This window comes from Dendrobates tinctorius, unplaced genomic scaffold (assembly GCF_039654945.1).
Source record: "Dendrobates tinctorius isolate UK_male_01 unplaced genomic scaffold, ASM3965494v1 ptg000311l, whole genome shotgun sequence".
NCBI lineage: Eukaryota > Metazoa > Chordata > Amphibia > Anura > Dendrobatidae > Dendrobates > Dendrobates tinctorius.
In genome coordinates, this window is record NW_027361978.1 from 3487849 (window position 1) to 3509824 (window position 21976).

Genomic DNA, 21976 nt, shown 5'->3' on the forward strand with positions numbered 1-21976 from the left:
ACTATCTGCAAACTATACACTATATACAGAGCTCCTGTGTATAATGTCACTGGTGATCACTGTATTACCTGTACACTGTACACTATATACAGAGCTCCTGTGCATAATGTCACCGGTGATCACTGTATTACCTGTACACTGACTCTATATACAGAGCTCCTGTGTATAATGTCACTGGTGATCACTGTATTACCTGTACACTATACACTATATACAGAGCTCCTGTGCTTAATGTCACCGGTGATCACTGTATTACCTGTACACTAACTCTATATACAGAGCTCCTGTGTATAATGTCACTGGTGATCCCTGTATTACCTGTACACTATACACTATATACAGAGCTCTTGTGCATAATGTCACTGGTGATCACTGTATTACCTGTACACTAACACTATATGCAGAACTCCTGTGTATAATGTCACTGTGATCACTGTATTACCTGTACACTGACACTATATACAGAGCTCCTGTGTATAATGTCACTGTTGATCACTGTATTACCTGTACACTGACACTATATACAGAGCTCTTGTGTATAATGTCACTGGTGATCACTGTATTACCTGTACACTATATACAGAGCTCCTGTGTATAATGTCACCGGAGATCACTGTATTATCTGTACACTGACACTATAAACAGAGCTCCTGTGTATAATGTCACTGGTGATCCCTGTATTACCTGTACACTGACACTATATACAGAGCTCCTGTGTATGATGTCACTGGTGATCCCTGTATTACCTGTACACTGACACTATATACAGAGCTCCTGTGTATAATCTCACCGGTGATCACTGTATTGCCTCTACACTATATACAGAACTCCTGTGTATAATGTCACTGGTGATCACTGTATTACCTATACACTGTATACTATATAAAGAGCTCCTGTGTATAATGTCACTGGTGATCCCTGTATTACCTGCACACTGACACTATGGACAAAGCTTCTGTGTATAATGTCACTGGTGATCACTGTATTACCTGTGCACTATACACTATATACAGCACTCCTGTGTATAATGTCATCAGCGATCACTGTATCACCTATACACAGACATTGCTTAGTAAGTACAGAACTCCTGTGTATAATGGCACTTATGGTGATATTAGTATTGTGTTTTTTTCATTACTGATCAGTATTGTAGTATTCAGTCATCATGTGGAAATATGGTGTCTGGTCATGGTGTGGTGGTATTTGTCCCTTGTATGTGATATTATTGGTCATTTTTAGAATTGAAAAATAGATACAAATATACCTAAATTGTATTGGATATTTTAGCAAATGTTTAATAGGTTAGAGTAGAGTGAGGCCTGGCCAAAAGAGTCTCCTTGTCGTGGGGGTGGCTTAAAAAATCTTTTGACTATGGACAGTTCGAGGGGTGGAGTCAGTACTGGGTTGGAGCTAGGTGGAGTCTCTAGGGAGCCATGAAAATGTTGCCAGTACGGGCCCCTAAAATTCCTAGTGGCAGCCCTGGTTACAGAGAGTGACTTTCAGCTGATGTTCTTTCTAATGGAGTCATTTTTCCACCTTTTCCATCTGACCAAGACCGACATAATGACTTCTCCAGTCAGGACTTGTCTGCACAGATTAAAATAAAAACACATTTGACTACTGTTTGTGTTCCTATTACTGCACTTTCTGCTCCACATAATAATGCCCACCACTATGCCCCAACTTAATGGCACCATGGTGCCCCTTACAAAGTAAAATTCTCCTCTGTGCCCTCTAGATAGCAAAACTACCTCTATAAAATGTTACTGCCCTGTACAAGTGCCCTAGAAAACAGTGCCCACATTTTGTCCCCCAAAAAAGTAATAGTACCCCATGTACAGTAATAATGTCTCCCGAGTCCCCCATGTATAGTAATAATGCCCCTGAGTCTGCTCATGTGCAGTAATAATGTCCCATGAGTCCCACCATGTACAGAAATAATGTCCCATGAGTCCCCCCATGTGCAGTAATAATGTCCCATGAGTCCCACCATGTGCAGTAATAATGTCCCATGAGTCCCCCCATGTACAGTAATAATGTCCCATGAGTCCCCCCATGTGCAGTAATAATGTCCCATGAGTCCCCCATGTACAGTAATTATGTCCCATGAGTCCCACCATGTACAGTAATAATGTCCCATGAGTCCCCCATGTACAGTAATAATGTCCCATGAGTCCCACCATGTACAGTAATAATGTCCCATGAGTCCCCCATGTACAGTAATAATGTCCCATGAGTCCCCCATGTACAGTAATTATGTCCCATGAGTCCCACCATGTACAGTAATAATGTCCCATGAGTCCCCCCATGTGCAGTAATAATGTCCCATGAGTCCCCCATGTACAGTAATAATGTCCCATGAGTCCCCCATGTACAGTAATAATGTCCCATGAGTCCCCCATGTACAGTAATAATGTCCCATGAGTCCCACCATGTACAGTAATAATGTCCCATGAGTCCCCCATGTACAGTAATAATGTCCCATGAGTCCCCCATGTACAGTAATTATGTCCCATGAGTCCCACCATGTACAGTAATAATGTCCCATGAGTCCCCCATGTACAGTAATAATGTCCCATGAGTCCCACCATGTACAGTAATAATGTCCCATGAGTCCCACCATGTACAGTAATAATGTCCCATGAGTCCCCCATGTACAGTAATAATGTCCCATGAGTCCCACCATGTACAGTAATAATGTCCCATGAGTCCCACCATGTACAGTAATAATGTCCCATGAGTCCCCCATGTACAGTAATTATGTCCCATGAGTCCCACCATGTACAGTAATAATGTCCCATGAGTCCCCCATGTACAGTAATAATGTCCCATGAGTCCCCCCTTGACCGTCTGATCACACTAATGTTATTGAGGTCTCATGACAGCAGATGCGCAGCACCCTGTCATGATTTGTCAGTCTGCAGTCACACAGAGTGACTGTAAACTTTTATCCCAAGCCCTGTCAACCCCTTCAATAACTTTATACAAATGATAATCTGCTTATTATGAAATTATTAAAATTACTCTATGCGACCACAGACTTGTGAATCCTCACATCGTGCCCGCAGCCCACTGTCCAGATTCTCTGGTGTGGTGAGCAGGTTGTCATGCGACCTCAAGTATGTGATTTGCATACTCCAGGCCACATTCCGACTAGACTGCTGCCGGTCTTGTTAGGCAGCGCACAGCTAGTCAGAATGTGGCCAGGAATATGAAAATCGCATATTTGCCGTGCTAGGCTGTGGTGAATCCTCACAGTACTCGAGATGTGAGGATCCACAAGTCTGCAGCCACATAAAGTAAGTGCAGACTTGTAGATTTAAACTAAACAACCGGGGTATCCGGGAGTTTGAAATAAACCTTGCCTAAGTACTAAGAGGCAGGTGGTTGTTACCTACGTACCCGTTTTGCAGTGCGCCATTCTCCACCGGCACAGAGTGGTTACTGACTGCTCCTGCCAGCAATTCAGTGACCTCTATTGATGTCATGCTGACAAATCATCAACTCCTTTTCCGCTCTGCTGACAGGGCGTTTCTTCCGACATCAGCTGGACCTAACTGAGGGAGCCAGCTGTAAATCATCATGTTGCCAGCAGTCTTGTCCTATCAGCAGAGCAGCTCGCTGGAAAAGGAAGAGCGGCTCAAAGAGCAGAGAGCAACTGAATCGCCAGCAAGAGAGTTCTGTGACCGCTCCGTGCCGGCGGACAATGGGCTCATCAGGCAGTTAGTATGCAAGGACTCTTTTATTTTCTAAGTCCCGGACATCCGCTTTACATACAGTGCAGCTCATGCCGTGGTTACTGTATGGAGGCTTGTTATACTAACAGGCTGGTCACAGTAAAAAAAATTTATTTGTGGAGATGAAGTATTTGGCGAAATCACAGAAAAAGACCCCAATAAACTATACTACAGTACATTAAAATATAACTTTAAAAATTATTAGTAGTGTTGAGCGACTTTCGGTTTCTTAGGGTCGAGTTGTGTTTCATGAAACCCGACTTTTCCAAAAGTCGGGTCGAGCAAAATCGGCCGACTATAGGGAACAGTCGTAGTCGTCCCGAAACACGAAACCCAATGTAAGTCAATGGAGAATTAAGGTTGGCAGTGAGAGGACAGGAAACACACCTACAGTGCCCACTTGAATGCCAAAAACATCAATTCTTGTTACTTAAGCTTGTCAACCTTAATTAACTTCATAATACAAGTTACGCACTGAAAAATGGGGGTTATTTGGCTACAGTTGCATGGGGTAGTGCTGGCTCCAGGTTTTCGTGGGCCCTGGGCCAAAGAGCGTCCCTTTAACACATACCACAACTCATGATGCTGCGATACGGCAGAGAAATAGTGGTATAGTACAATGAAAAATACTTCACTTCTTACATCTCATGACTGATATCCATTTTAAATTCTCCAATACCTCCAAAAACGGACAGTATATTCCTCCATACAGTATTATGGCCAGCGCTTAGTGCGCTATACAGAGTAATGAGGCCCATATATTTCTCCATACGGAATCATTATTCCCATATAATGTTTCAAACAGTATATGATGAGCTCCACATAATGCTACAGTATATGTTGGTCCCAATGGATGAAGCTCCACTGTCTTATGGGCCCAAATAATGCTCCATACATAATGGACCCTATTTCTACTGCTCTAGTGTATAATGGGCCCTGTACATGCTGCTCCAGTGTCTGAAGTCCACCTTTGGAATGCTCCAGTGTATGGTGGGCCCCATATATCATTCACCAGAGTATAGTGCTCCCCAAAAATTGGTGTCCCAACATTGAAAACAATTACATAAGTCTCCTTGCTAGGGAATCCCTGCACTACTCTGAACTCCTTGTCAACCCCATCTTCCATCTCACTGCACTTGGCTGTTTAGGCCCTCCCACCGGCAGAGACACTTTTGCATACTATGCGGTGCCCTGTGCCAGTGCCATCGCCCATGTGTTTGCCCCCCCACCTGCTCAAGGAACCTGCACTTTCATCTGCACCTTCCTCTTTGTCACCGTGTAAGGTGGTATAGTATGCGGGAAGGGAAACCTGAGTTTCCTCTGGGTCAGATTCTGGCTGTGTAGAGTGCGAGGGGAATGTAGTGGTCTGGGTCAATGTACCAGCAGCATCATCCAGCAGTGGCTGGGCCTCAGTGCACTTGTGGCGTCCCCAAGAGTACGGTCGCCACTGTGGCATTGCATTCCTCCTAGGGAGTGTGTTGTCAAGCTTGGGAGCAACGAAGGATCTCTCTAGCAGTGAAACCAACACACAACACATTTCCCACTCCAGGCCAGCAGGGAGACCTCTGAACCTGACTGCTGAGGAGCTGCTCTCTGTGGTCGGGAGGAGGTAAGTTAGGGCACTCTGTGCAGGGAAGGGGAAGTGTGTGGATGTGAGAAGGGGAGCTGGAGGACGAGCAGAGTTAAGGCTCACTCCTAGCTGGAGCGCATGGTCCGGATTCCGGTCTCCGAGTTTGTAGGGACACTGACGTTCCTGCAGCAGAAACCGGGGGAAGTAGCAGCTATAAATGCTCTGTACCCAACTAAGGCTCAGAGGCCCCAGCATCGACGTGTGCGAGGCAGAAGGAAAAGGCTACAGCTGTCTGCCATACAAGTAAAGTCTGAGGAACATCTGTTAGACAGGAGGCGTTTCAGTGAACCACGGTCTTGTGAGAGCTTCCCCCACAAGCGCTAGAAAGGAGACGTTCAGGAAGGTACATGTTGGTGGAGTGTTGGAAGGGAGCTTTCCATTCTGGTCCCGGAGGTTGGCAGAGGTCCAGACCTGGAGGACACAGCACGGAGGCAGGCATCTGTGTAACCTGCAGACTGTGAGTAAAGCTTTGGAACTGCACGCTCTGGTGTCCTACAGTTATTCCAGCACCGCTACATCTGGGTACCAGCACCTACACCAACTGTGCCTTTCCCCCATCACTACATCTACACTTCCCTGGGACTCCAGCTCCACCTGTGGGGAGCTTCACCATCTTTGCTGCACAACACCATCAGTCCCAGAGGATCTGCATGCAGCGTCGGCCTAACATCTATGTTGCCGAACACCACAGGTGGCATCAAACTATCTTTATAAACTCTTTACCATTATACCACGCCATTTACATGGGCGCCCAGGGCCACCGTCCGGGTCACCGCTGCGGTGACACATCCCACTGACACCGGTCCTGTACCGAGTACCCCACAGCCCTGGGAGGGCGACCCATATGCCGACTGCTGATCGGGCGGCGTTATTCCCACGAACCTCCAAACAGCGTCCCTGAAGGCAAAGTTTTTGGTTTCCGTGGGCAGTATGATTGCAAAGCTGAACCTTAAAGGAATGTCCAAAAGGGCACCACCAGGAGTGGAGCTTGTGGCTTAATTGGACTGCACCCGGGAAACCACTACCATACAAGCTACAGAAAAGATGGACAGATTGCAAGCTTTGTCGATTCTGTGTGTGGTGTGGTATGTCCGTTTGTAGTTGTGCTAGCGATATCTCAGCTTTATTCCGTTAACGACCGAGACTCCGGCATGGCCCCGTGGTACGCATCAAGCTTGCTATAGGGATACGCGAGGCTGTGGCACGTGAGTTCGAGCAATAACAGGTCTAGCATTAAAGTACATGTCCGGGGCTGCATGCACGCTACACTGAAAGGACCAGCTTTTGTCGCTTACAGGTGCAGATAACCTGCTGAACTCCGTTAGTGATGGGGATCTGGGATTCAGATTATTCCCCGCGAACGATGATTTCCCAGTAAGTTCAGGTCAACCGCAATTCCGGAGTTAGGCCTAACCGTCATTCCTGAAAAAATTACGTGTCCAAACCACAGGTGCTGTAGCTTGCTTAACAGCTCGGCAGCCGTTCTCAGGCCCAGTATGGATTCAACAACATTGTAGAAAGTTGATAAAGAGTACAGCTTCACCGGATAACACGTATATATGTAGCCTAGTTTACACATTAAAAATAGATGTCTATAGATCAGGAGGAAGACTCAGATGTTCTCAGGCCCAGTATGGATTTGACCAGATTGTACAAAGTTGAGAAAGGGTACATTATCACTGGATAGCAGGTTTATATAGCATAGTTTAAACATGTAATATCTCCGTGTTCTCAGTATGGATTACACAGCAATCTAAAAAGTGGAAAAAAGGAAATGCATTTGAGGCGTACACAACTATATACTTTTGGTGTTATTTTCAAATCTTCATATATATTTCTGTCTCAGTAATACAGTCCAGCCTCTCCGCAATAGGAAATGAGATGCATACAATTAGTGACATAAAGGCTACTGATTGCAGAAATCTAGGAATTATTATTCACGGGAAAAACTTCCGTCACAATTCTCATAGGCGATGCTGACCCTCAATTAATTTGTGTGTTGAGACAGTGAAAACATTTTTTTGTGAATAAAGTCTTGCTGTATCGCACTTCCGTTGATTCCATCACTGTTACTCATCTCAATCCAATTTTTATCACAGGGAGCGATGTAAACATGGTGCTCACTGGCTATCATGATCTGTCACGTAACTTTGGAGTGCAAAAGACAGAAGCCACAGGCCGTAGGCGATTCTATTTGATTGGCATGAGAGGGCACATTTTGAAATGTGCGCCGGAATGTCAAACGTTTGTGAGTAGGAAAACTGTGAAAGCTGATGATAAACCACCACTGCATGTAATTGTGAGTCAACGTCCATAAGAAATGGAAGCCACTGATCATCTGGAGCTAGAGCCCGGCCAGCAGGACAGGGCATAGCTACATCTTAACCATCATCTTTCAGTTCAATCAATTTGTAGTGGCAGTCCCAGTGAAGGATTTGACAGCCCAGACTACACAGCGGAGGAGCAGGGAGAGGTAAACATTGCAAATGCTGGGGCCCTGCCCAAGCAAGGGGGGCACACTCGTGGGCGTCGGTACTGGCACTGGGCCCCTCATAGTACGGTGGTGTGTCTGACGGCGGGTGTGCACCACCACTGTCAGAGACACTTGATTGCACTATGAGGGACCCTATGCCAGTGCCCGCGCCCAAGAGTCGGCCTACCCACCTGTCCAGGGCAATGGCACTCGCACGGTTTTGTGCGCTAGGTGGTGACCCCGGCCATGGGGGGGGCTCCCACTTAGGGAGGTTTACAAAGTGGCATATGTAGATGTGGGTCATTCAGCTGCTGCAAAAGGCGAAATAGGTCAAGTTCGCGGAATAGGAGGAGGACCAAAGCAAGCCATTTTTCTGGCAACCTATGTGTCATCAAGGGAAGGTGGGACAAAATCCTTGGAAACCCATGCATGGTTCATTTTAATGAAGGTTAGATCATCCACATTTTGGGTTGACAGACGGGTCCTTTTTTCTGTCAGGATTGATCCAGCTGCACTGAAGACTCTTTCCGATAGCACACTTGCAGCTGGGCAAGCGAGTGCCTGTAAGGCATATTGTGCCAATTCAGGCCAGGTGTCCAGTTTAGCGGCCCAATAGTCAAAGGGGAATGACCTGTGCGGGAGAACATCGATATGGGAGGAAAAGTAGTTGTTAACCATAGTTGACAAATGCTGTCTCCTGTCACTTTCCATCGATACAGTATTACCAGTTGTGTGAGCGGTCCATGAAAAATCAGTCCACAACATTGTCATGAAACCCCTGTCTCCAACACCACTTCTGCTGTGTGCACCACGAACACCTCTGCCAAGCTGCCCCCAGCCCGTACGGCTCATGTGAGAACCATCACTGCTGCTGTGTGCTGGGTATGCCTCAACCAATCGGTTAACCAGAGTTGCTTGTTTATTAGCCAATATTAGGTCAAGGTTCTCGTGTGGCATGAGGTTTTGTAATTTGCCTTTATAGCGTGGATCCAGGATGCTGGCCAACCAGTAGTCGTCATCGTTCATCATTTTGGCAATGCGGGGGTCCCTTTTTAGGATCTGCAAGGCATAATCTGACATGCGGGCCAATGTTCCCGGTGTCAATGATGCACTGTGAGTGCTGGGTGGAGGAGCACTTTCTGGCAAATCCACATCCCTCCAGTCACGCACAAACCCTGTACCAGACCTTGCCACGCCAACATTTTCACTTGCCCCACGAGATGCATCCTCCTCCCCTAAGTAATCATCCCCATCATCATCCTCCTCCTCCTCTTCTTCCTCCACCTCGTCCAGGAGAGGTCCCTGAGCAGAAAATGGCTGAATGTCATCAAGGATTCCCTCCACCTCTTCCTCGTCAACATTGGCTGCAGACGCCTGCTCCTTAAGGTGCGTCAAAGTTTGCATGAGCAGACGCATAAGTGGGATGCTCATGCTTAGGATGGCGTCGTCTGCACTTACCAGCCGTGTGCATTCCTCAAAACACTGAAGGACTTTACAGAGGTCTTTCAGCTTCGACTACTGCACACCAGGCAACTCCATGTCTGCTCTCAAAGTGCCTGGCCGTGTATCCTCCCACAAATGCATTATGGCCTGCCTCTGCTCGCACAGCCGCTCCACCATGTGCAGGGTGGAGTTCCACCTTGTTGCAATGTCGATAATGAGGCGGTGGTTGGGAAGGTGGAGCAATCGCTGCAGCTTCTGCATACGAATGGAGTGTACAGGCGACCGGCGGATGTGCGCGCACAGTCTTCGCACCTTCTGGAGCAGGGCTGTTAACTCCGGATAATTATTGAGGAAGCACTGCACCACCAGGTTCAAGGTGTGAGCCAAGCAAGGTATGTGGCTGAGTTTTGAAAGGGCTATGGCTGCCACAAAATTACGGCCGTTATCACTAACTACCTTGCCTGCCTCAAGATGTAGACTGCCCAGCCATGACTCAGTTTGTCGCTGAAAGTACTCGGCCAGCACCTCGGCGGTGTGTCTGTCGCCCAAACACATCATCTGCAACACAGCCTGCTGACGCTTTCCAATAGCAGCTTGATAGGGGGACACCTCGTGTACAACAGTGGCAGCTGCAGATGAGTGCTCGTACGACTGCGCTCTGTGGACGAGCTTTCGCTTCTGCAGGAGGAGGAGGGTCGAACGCCTACAGCTAACTGTTTCCTATACCATGGGCTAGGCAGCACTGTCCCACCACCACTGTCCCCTGTGGACCCTGCATCCACCACATTAACCCAGTGCGCAGTGATGGACACGTAACGGCCCTGGCCATGCCGACTGGACCATGCATCAGTTATGAGGTGCACCTTTCCACTCACTGACTGCTTGAGTGCATGGACAATGCGGTCTTTCACATGATGGTGGAGGGCTGGGATGGCTTTGCGAGAAAAGAAGTGACGACTGGGTAGGTCATAGCGTGGTACTGCATAGGCCATGAGTTCGCGGAAAGCTGCGCTTTCCACCAACCGATAGGGCATCATCTCTAACGAGATTAGTTTGGCAATGTGGGCGTTCAAACCCAGTGTACGCGGATGAGAGACTGAGTACTTTCTTGACCTACTCATAGTGTCTGGGAGGGTGAGCTGGACTTGAGAGCTGCATATGGTGGAAGTAGCGGTGGACAGGGCGGACTGAGAGAGGGTTGATGATGGTGATGGAGTTGGTGTTCTTTCTGATGGCCTAGATTCAGTCTTTCGTTGATATAACAGTGGGATTCCCTGACTGCTGTGGCCTTGCAACGACACCTCAACATTTGCTGCTGTGCTAACCGGTGGGCTTACGGTGGGGGAAACAATGTAGCGTTGCTGACTACCTTCTTTGTGATCAGTTGCACATGTGGTACTTGAGGTTTGGTGTTGTGTCCACGCTTGCAAGTGCATGCTGGTTAAATGTCTAAGCATGCAACTGGTATTCAAATTTTTCAGATTTTTCCCTCGGCTAAAGGTCTTTGCGCACTTCTTACAGATAACCTTGGCCTGATCATGAGGATTTTGTTCAAAAAAGTGCCACACTGCACTCTTCCTACTTTGGCAGACATTTTGCCGCCTAGCACGCTGTGATATTTTGACCCTCTGGACAAGCTGTCCAGCAACTCTTTTGATTTTTGGAACCTGTCTTTGGAGTGCTCCGGGCCTGCCAGATAACAGCTGTTGCGATGTTGCTGTCTGCTGTGGATGCTCCTCCTCCTCATCTGAGCTATTGGAAGCAGCACCCTCTTCCCCCAATGGATGCCAATCTGGGTCAGCAACTGAGTCATCCATCACCTCCTCTTCAATGTCATGTGCACCTTCCTCTGTGTCACCGTGTATGGTGGTATAGTGTGCGGGAAGGGGCACCTGAGTCTCATCAGGGTCAGAATCTGGCTCTGTACACTGCGAGGACAATGTAGTGCTCTGAGTGAATGTACCAGCAGAATCATCTATCAGTGGCTGTGCATCAGTGCACTCCATGTCAGATTCATCTTGGCCTGGGTAATTCACCATTTCACTTGATAATCCAGGCATGGTATGTGAAAACAGCTCCATGGAGTAATCAGTAGTATGGCCTGCGTCATCCTTCAATCTTGGTTGGGGTGAAGGACACAAGGAAAGGTGTGGTTCATGAACATGAGCCTCCAATGACGACTCAGTGCTTTTATTTTTTACAACTTCAGAAGAGGAGGCGATAGAGCTGGAGGCTGAGTCAGCAATGTAAGACAAAACTTTTTCCTGAAGCTCTGGCTTTAAAAGCGGTTTGCCAACTCCTAGAAAACTAAGCCTTCGAGGCCTTATGGAGCCAGACGATGACGCAGGCTCAACACCTCCTGCATTCGGTCCTATTTTGCTTTTGCCACTACCATCAGATCCACCACCAACACCATCATTACCAGATGCCAACCCCCGCCCAATTCCACGGCCTCTTCCACCAGCCTTCCTCATTTTTGGTAGAAATGTAGACAAAATCCAACAAACTATATAGTAATGTAAAACAAGGTACACGGTGTCTATAGGACAGGGGAGATTTTGAATTTCTGCAGACACTTGTGGACACTGGACACTTTTGGATTGTGTGAGGCCCACTGAATATCACAGCGCTATGTCACAGGCTCGATGTCGCAGGTGTGAAAAATGTCATTAGAGGATAACGGAGATTTTGAATTTCTGCACACACTTGTGGACACTGGACACTTTTGGATTGTGTGAGGCCCACTGAATATCACAGCGCTATGTCACAGGCTCGATGTCGCAGGTGTGAAAAATGTCACTAGAGGATAATGGAGATTTTGAATTTCTGCGCACACTTGTGGACACTGGACACTTTTGGATTGTGTGAGGCCCACTGAATATCACAGCGCTATGTCACAGGCTTGATGTCGCAGGTGTGAAAAATGAGACTAGAGGATAACGGAGATTTTGAATTTCAGCACACACTTGTGGACACTGGACACTTTTGGATTGTGTGAGGCCCACTGAATATCACAGCGCTATGTCACAGGCAGAAATTGGCTAGTGTATGACAAACTACAAGGTGTATATAGAATTGGGCAGAATAGGAATTTCCCTAGAGTGTAGGTCTGTAAGAACGGAACAAGTCCTCGACTTATCTTTACAGAGCGACACACAGATAGCTTCACTGTGGCCGTGATAACAGCCGTTACACAGTACTGAGAGAGGAGCGTGCACGTACACGGCTGTCCGGTGTATGTAAAATTGTCAAGCTCCGTTTTTTTTAAGTATACGGACTGACACACGCTGTCTCTCTATAGTTTTGAATGTGATCAAACAACAAATATATTTAACTGTTTGAAAGCTAGACAAAACTAGAAGGTGCAGGTCTGTAAGAACGGAACATGTCCTCGACTTATCCTTACAGAGTGACACACAGATAGCTTCACTGGGGCTGTGATAACAGCCGTTACACGGTACTGTGTGAGGAGTGTGCACCGCTGTATGGTGTGAAAAAATGCATGCTCAGTACCTCACCAGGACAAAAAAAAAAATTGGGATTGCTTTTAAAAAAGCAGTTTGCAGAGCAGTGGGTAAACAGCAATGCAGCCGTCAGGAAGCCTTAGAAGGCAGCCTAACAACCAACACCGCTGATCCAGCAAAATATAGCCTCCACTTGCACTGCACACACAGTGACTGGTGTGTTGTACAGGCAAAATCGCTAGCAGCAGAAGCATTTTTGGTGTCTTCTTCCCTGCCTAACGCTCTCCCTACAGAATCATCAGCAGCAGCAGCTCTCCCTATTCTGAGATCAGCATGAGTAACAAGGCGGTCGGCATGCACGCCCTTTTATACCCCCTGTGACGCCCACCAAAGCAAGCCAATCACTTGCATGCCCTTCTGAAAGATGGTGGTGACCCCTGCCTATGTCATCACGTTGCCCACAGTGTCCGTGGATCCTGATTGACTGAAAAAGAGCGCAAAACAAACTTTTGAAACTCGACTTTGGCGCTTAAGTTGCCGACCTCGTGGCCGACCTCATCCTAGGGTCGGGTTTCGTTTCATGAAACCCGACTTTGCCAAAAGTCGGCGACTTTTGAAATTTTTCGACCCGTTTCGCTCAACTCTAATTATTAGAGTTTAAAAAATTTAAAAAATTAAAAAATTAAAAAAACTGGTGCACAACTAACCAATACCATCACCAATTGATAAAGAAAACTACAAAGAGAAGGCCAACAGGAGGTGCCTGACCCTACTCTAGATGCACTCTGCCTAATTGGGGACTACATGTTTTCCATTATATTATAGCCCTAGCCAACTTATTGCCTTTACATCCTGTGAATTTGATGATATCTGCATTCTGTGTTCTTTGTCTCTATTACTGTGCCCTGAGCTCCTCTCTCCTTTCTCTTCTTCTCTCCTCACTCACTATTTATTTTCAGTGTACTATGTCTCTATGACTGTGCTCTGAGCGCCTCTCTCCTTTTTCTTCTCTCCTCATTCACTATCTATTTTCTGTGCACTTTGTCTCTATGACTGTGCTCTGAGCTCCTCTCTCCTTTCTCTTCTTCTCTCCTCACAGTCTATATTCTGGGCATATTGTCTCTATGATTGTGCTCTGAGCACCTCTCTCCTTTTTCTTCTCCTCTCCTCATTCACTATCTATTTTCTGTGCACTTTGTCTCTATGACTGTGCTCTGAGATCCTCTCTCCTTTTTCTTCTCCTCTCCTCACTCACTATTTATTTTCTGTGTACTATGTCTCTATGACTGTGCCCTGATCTCCTCTCTCTTCTCCTCTCCTCATTCACTCTCAGTATTCTGTGTACTATGTCTCTATGACTGCGCTCGGAGCTCCTCTCTCTTCTCCTCATTCACTATCAGTATTCTGTGTACTTTGCCTCTATGACTGTGCTCTGAGCTTCTCTCTCCTTTCTCTTCTTCTCTCCTCATTGACTATCAGTATTCTATGCACTATGTTTCTATGACTGTGCTCTGAACTCCTCTCTCATTTCTCTTCTCCTCTCCTCACTCACAATCTATATTCTGTGCACTTTGTCTCTATGACTGTGCCCTGAGCGCCTCTCTCCTTTCTCTTCTCCTCTCCTCACTCACAATTTATATTCTGTGCACTTTGTCTCTATGATTGTGCTCTGAGCTCCTCTCTCCTACCTCTTCTCTCCTCATTCACTATCTATTTTCTGTGCACTTTGTCTCTATGACTGTGCTCTGAGCTCCTCTCTCCTTTCTCTTCTTCTCTCCTCATTGACTATCAGTATTCTATGCACTATGTCTCTATGACTGTGCTCTGAACTCCTCTCTCCTTCTCTCCTCACAATCTATATTCTGTGCACTATGTCTCTATGATTGTTCTCTGAGCGCCTCTCTCCTTTTTCTTTTCTCCCCATTCACTATCTATTTTCTGTGCACTTTGTCTGTATGACTCTCCTCTGAGCTCCTCCTTTTTCTTCTCCTCTCCTCACTCACTATTTATTTTCTGTGTACTATATCTCTATGACTGTGCCCTGAGCTCCTCTCTCTTCTCCTCTCCTCATTCACTATCAGTATTCTGTGTACTATGTCTCTATGACTGTGCTCTGAGCTCCTCTCTCTTCTCTTTTATCCTCATTCACTATCTATATTCTGTGTACTGTTTCCATAACTGAGCTATGAATTCCTCTCTCTTATCTATAATCTGTGTACTATGTCTCTATGACTGTGCTCTGAGCTCCTCTCTCCTTTCTCTTCTCCTGTCCTCTCTCCTATCTATAATCTGTGTACTATGTCTCTATGACTGTGCTCTGAACTCCTCTCTCCTTTCTCTTCTCCTTTCCTCACTCACAATCTATGTTCTGTGCACTTTGTCTCTGTTATATGTGCTCTGAGCATCTCTCCTTTTTCTTCTCCTCTCCTCATTCACTATCTATTTTCTGTGCACTTTGTCTCTATGACTGTGCTCTGAGATCCTCTCTCCTTTTTCTTCTCCTCTCCTTACTCACTATTTATTTTCTGTGTACTATGTCTCTATGACTGTGCCCAGAGCTCCTCTCTCTTCTCCTCTCCTCATTCACTGTCAGTATTCTGTGTACTATGTCTCTATAACTGCGCTCGGAGCTCCTCTCTCTTCTCCTCTCCTCATTCACTATGAGTATTCTGTGTACTTTGTCTCTATGACTGTGCTCTGAGCTTCTCTCTCCTTTCTCTTCTTCTCTCCTCATTGACTATCAGTATTCTATGCACTATGTTTCTATGACTGTGCTCTGAACTCCTCTCTCATTTCTCTTCTCCTCTCCTCACTCACAATCTATATTCTGTGCACTTTGTCTCTATGATTGTGCCCTGAACGCCTCTCTCCTTTCTGTTCTCCTCTCCTCACTCACAATTTATATTATGTGCACTTTGTCTCTATGATTGTGCTCTGAGCGCCTCTCTCCTTTTTCTTCTCCTCTCATTCACTCTCTATTTTCTGTGCACTTTGTCTCTATGACTGTGCTCTGAGCTCCTCTCTCCTTTCTCTTCTTCTCTCCTCATTGACTATCAGTATTCTATGTATTCTATGCACTATGTCTCTATGACTGTGCTCTGAACTCCTCTCTCCTTCTCTCCTCACAATCTGTATTCTGTGCACTATGTCTCTATGATTGTGCTCTGAGCGCCTCTCTCCTTTTTCTTCTCTCCTCATTCACTATCTATTTTCTGTGCACTTTGTCTCTATGACTGTGCTCTGAGCTCCTCCTTTTTCTTCTCCTCTCCTCACTCACTATTTATTTTCTGTGTACTATATCTCTATGACTATGCCCTGAGCTCCTCTTTCTTCTCCTCTCATCATTCACTATCAGTATTCTGTGTACTATGTCTCTATGACTGTGCTCTGAGCTCCTCTCTCTTCTCTTTTATCCTCATTCACTATCTATATTCTGTGTACTGTTTCCATAACTGAGCTATGAATTCCTCTCTCTTATCTATAATCTGTGTACTATGTCTCTATGACTGTGCTCTGAGCTCCTCTCTCCTTTCTCTTCTCCTGTCCTCTCTCCTATCTATAATCTGTGTACTATGTCTCTATGACTGTGCTCTGAACTCCTCTCTCCTTTCTCTTCTCCTTTCCTCACTCACAATCTATGTTCTGTGCACTTTGTCTCTATTATATGTGCTCTGAGCATCTCTCTCCTTTTTCTTCTCCTCTCCTCATTCACTATCTATTTTCTGTGCACTTTGTCTCTATGACTGTGCTCTGAGCTCCTCTCTCCTTTCTCTTCTTCTCTCCTCATTGACTATCAGTATTCTATGCACTCTGTTTCTATGACTGTGCTCTGAACTCCTCTCTCATTTCTCTTCTCCTCTCTCACAATCTATATTCTGTGCACTTTGTCTCTATGATTGTGCCCTGAATGCCTCTCTCCTTTCTGTTCTCCTCTCCTCACTCACAATTTATATTCTGTGCACTTTGTCTCTATGATTGTGCTCTGAGCGCCTCTCTCCTTTTTCTTCTCCTCTCCTCATTCACTATCTATTTTCTGTGCACTTTGTCTCTATGACTGTGCTCTGAGCTCCTCTCTCCTTTCTCTTCTTCTCTCCTCATTGACTATCAGTATTCTATGTATTCTATGCACTATATCTCTATGACTGTGCTCTGAACTCCTCTCTCCTTCTCTCCTCACAATCTATATTCTGTGCACTTTGTCTCTATGACTGTGCTCTGAGCTCCTCCTTTTTCTTCTCCTCTCCTCACTCACTATTTATTTTCTGTGTACTATATCTCTATGACTATGCCCTGAGCTCCTCTTTCTTCTCCTCTCATCATTTACTATCAGTATTCTGTGTACTATGTCTCTATGACTGTGCTCTGAGCTCCTCTCTCTTCTCTTTTATTCTCATTCACTATCTATATTCTGTGTACTCTTTCCATAACTGAGCTATGAATTCCTCTCTCTTATCTATAATCTGTGTGCTATGTCTCTATGACTGTGCTCTGAGCTCCTCCTTTCTCTTCTCCTGTCCTCTCTCCTATCTATAATCTGTGTACTATGTCTCTATGACTGCTCTGAGCTCCTCTCTCCTACCTCTTCTCCTCTCCTCACTCACAATCTATATTCTATGCACTATGTCTCTATGACTGTTCTCTGAGCTCCTCTCTCCTACCTCTTCTCCTCTCCTCACTCACAATCTACACTCACTGGCCACTTTATTAGGTACACCATGCTAGTAAGGGGTTGGACCCCCTTTTGCCTTCAAAACTGCCTCAATTCTTCGTGGCAGAGATTCAACAAGGTGCTGGAAGCATTCCTCAGAGATTTTGGACCATATTGACATGATGGCATCACACAGTTGGCGCAGATTTGTCGGCTGCACATCCCTGATGCGAATCTCCCGTTCCACCACATCCCAAAGATGCTCTATTGGATTGAGATCTGGTGACTGAGGAGGCCATTTGAGTACAGTAAACTCATTGTCATGTTCAAGAAACCAATCTGAGATGATTCGAGCTTTATGACATGGCGCATTATCCTGCTGAAAGTAGCCATCAGATGTTGGGTACATTGTGGTCATAAAGTGATGGACATGGTCAGCAACAATACTCAGGTAGGCTGTGGCGTTGCAACGATGCTCAATTGGTACCAAGGGGCCCAAAGAGTGCCCAGAAAAAATTCCCCACACCATGACACCACCACCACCAGCCTGAACCGTTGATACAAGGCAGGATGGATCCATGCTTTCATGTTGTTTACGCCAAATTCTGACCCTACCATCCGAATGTCGCAGCAGAAATCGAGACTCATCAGACCAGGCAACGTTTTTCCAATCTTCTACTGTCCAATTTCGATGAGCTTGTGCAAATTGTAGCCTCAGTTTCCTGTTCTTAGCTGAGAGGAGTGGTACCCGGTGTGGTCTTCTGCTGCTGTAGCCCATCTGCCTCAAAGTTCGACGCACTGTGCGTTCAGAGATGCTCTTCTGCCTACCTTGGTTGTAACGGGTGGCAATTTGAGTCACTGTTGCCTTTCTATCAGCTCGAACCAGTCTGCCCATTCTCCTCTGACCTCTGGCATCAACATGGCATTTCCGGCCACAGAACTGCCGCTCACTGGATTTTTTTTCTTTTTCGGACCATTCTCTGTAAACCCTAGAGATGGTTGTGCGTGAAAATCCCAGTAGATCAGCAGTTTCTGAAATTCTCAGACCAGCCCTTCTGGCACCAACAATCATGCCACGTTCAAAGGCACTCAAATCACCTTTCTTCCCCATACTGATGCTCGGTTTGAACTGCAGGAGATTGTCTTGACCATGTCTACATGCCTAAATGCACTGAGTTGCCGCCATGTGATTGGCTGATTAGAAATTAAGTCTTAACACACAGTTGGACAGGTGTACCTAATAAAGTGGCCAGTGAGTGTATATTCTGTGCACTATGTCTCTGTGACTGAGCTCCACAAATTTGTGCCAAAATCAATTCATCCAATATCAACTCGTTCATCTATAGTGCCCAGTATGATACAAACCAGAGATCTGGGTTTGAGGTTAGAGAACATTAATCTACATTTTCCATCATGATAACAGACAACAATAATTTTAACACATAAGAACATAAAAGCAATAATCAACATTTGGCAGAATACACATAGACGGTACTGGTTGACGAAAAAGAGCAAAACTCAGCCCAAAGAATCGACTCATGTTTTGGTCTTCTGTATTTCATCTTGGTCTACTGTAGCTACTCTGATAGTAAGTAAAATAATCCCCCAAAATCTGCACTCACCACCCATGGAAATAATAAGAATAAAGTCAATCCCATAAGCATAAGATCAAGGAAGCTGGTGTACAAAAAGGCAGCCCAACAAACATTAGACGATCTTCTCAGCACCAACCCTTTCCATGTCCCCTATCAGGAGATTTTGGCATTATAGTGGAGGATCCCATTACTTAGATCTGGGACCTATGATCCGGTTACTTCACCAGTCCATGTATTATATGGTCATTCATTCTGGAATGTTTCATCTTCGATGGCTTCATGTTAATATTCCATATCATGAGGAGATATTACTTTACCTACAAACGTGTTATGCTTTTTTATATTTTTCACTTGTACCATTTTTATTGCTGCTAATTCTACAGATCATTATGTAACAAGCTAAGTGAAATAGTCTCTATAGTCCCAGCGGACTGTCGCCACTGATTCACGGAAATAACACCAAAGCCATTGATAGAACCGAAACAAAGAGAAATACCAAAACATTAACATAAAAGTATGTGGCTGGTGAGACGACACGGAAGATGAAACTGGAGCTCGACTCAACCCAAAGACGGCTCTCCTCAAATCTTATTCTCTTCGACAGGAACGTAGTCATTTTCTGTTCACTATTTCTCCTCACAATACCACAAGGTCAGAAAATTTGACTTGTTTCTCAGTGCAAAAGCCTTGAAAAGTGCTGGTCTTGTGGTAATTCAAGGACAGGCATGGAGGAAGGAGAATAAGATGGTTGGGTTTATCCAAGTTGAGAATGTGGTTCAGCTTAGACTTCATTACCCAGCATCGAGAAGTTCAGAAGCCACAATTACTTAGGGAACAAAAATACATATTCGAGACCAAAGAGGAATAATTGTAGACATACAACACCTGTGAACATTGTAGATAAATATACAGGAACATTAGACTATAGGATCGTGCAAGTAGTTTGAAGTGGCTCCATGAAACAGTAGAAGACTTTAATGGTTGAGAGTTTGAGGTACATGAAGGGATGGCACAAGGAAACATTGGACTGAGCCTTCACCAATCTGTAACTGAGCCAAGAAACTAAACCTAATGGTTTTGGATAAAGAATGTAAGCTGATTTACAGAAATCCTGTTGTTGTAGAGAAAGTTCAATCTCATATCTATATACAAAAACTTAGAAAAATATTCACAAGAAATGCTAACTTAAAATCCTACAACAGTTTTGCTGCGAACTACATAAAGACACAAAGTCAAATATTGTCCCTATGTAAAATAATAAACCAAAATATTACCAAACTATCATAAGAAAAAAAAGTCAATGATATAATACTGCCCCATGTACAAGAATATAACTACTATAATACTGCTCCTATATACAAGAATATTACTACTATAATACTGCTCCTATATACAAGAATATAACTACTATAATACTGCCCCCTATGTACAAGAATATAACTACTATAATACTGCCCCCTATATACAAGAATATAACTACTATAATACTGCCCCCTATATACAAGAATATAACTACTATAATACTGCCCCCTATGTACAAGAATATAACTACTATAATACTGCCCCTATGTACAAGAATATAACTACTATAATACTGCCCCCTATGTACAAGACTATAACTACTATAACACTGCCCCCTATGTACAAGAATATAACTACTATAATACTGCCCCCTATGTACAAGAATATAACTACTATAATACTGCCCCCTATATACAAGAATATAACTACTATAATACTGCCCCCTATGTACAAGAATATAACTACTATAATACTGCCCCTATGTACAAGAATATAACTACTATAATACTGCCCCTATGTACAAGAATATAACTACTATAATACTGCCCCCTATGTACAAGAATATAACTACTATAACACTGCCCCCTATGTACAAGAAAATAACTACTATAATACTGCCCCTATGTACAAGAATATAACTACTATAATACTGCCCCCTATGTACAATATTATAAATACTAGAATACTGCCCCCTATGTACAAGAATATAACTACTATAATACTGCCCCTATGTACAAGAATATAACTACTATAATACTGCTCTTTTGTACAAGAATATAACTACTGTAATACTGCCCCTATGTACAAGAATATAACTACTATAATACTGCCCCCTATGTACAAGAATATAACTACTATACACTGCCCCCTATGTACAAGAATATAACTACTATAATACTGCCCCTATGTACAAGATTATAACTACTATAATACTGCCCCCTATGTACAAGAATATAACTACTATAATACTGCCACCTATATACAAGAATATAACTACTTTAATACTGCCCCCTATGTACAAGAATATAACTACTATAAAACTGCCCCCTATGTACAACAATATAACTACTATAAAACTGCCCCCTATGTACAAGAATATAACTACTATAATAGTGCCCCTATACACAAGAATATAACTACTATAATACTGCCCCTATGTACAAGAATATAACTACTATAATACTGCCCCCTATAAACAAGAATATAACTACTATAATACTGCCCCTATGTACAAGAATATAACTACTATAATACTGCCCCCTATGTACAAGAATATAACTACTATAATACTGCCACCTATATACAAGAATATAACTACTTTAATACTGCCCCCTATGTACAAGAATATAACTACTATAAAACTGCCCCTATGTACAACAATATAACTACTATAAAACTGCCCCCTATGTACAAGAATATAACTACTATAATAGTGCCCCTATACACAAGAATATAAATACTATAATACTGCCCCTATGTGCAAGAATATAACTACTATAATACTGCCCCCTATAAACAAGAATATAACTACTATAATACTGCCCCTATGTACAAGAATATAACTATTATAATAATGCCCCCTATGCACAAGAATATAACTACTATAATACTGCCCCTATGTACAAGTATATAACTACTATAATACTGCCCCTATGTACAAGAATATAACTACTATAATACTGCC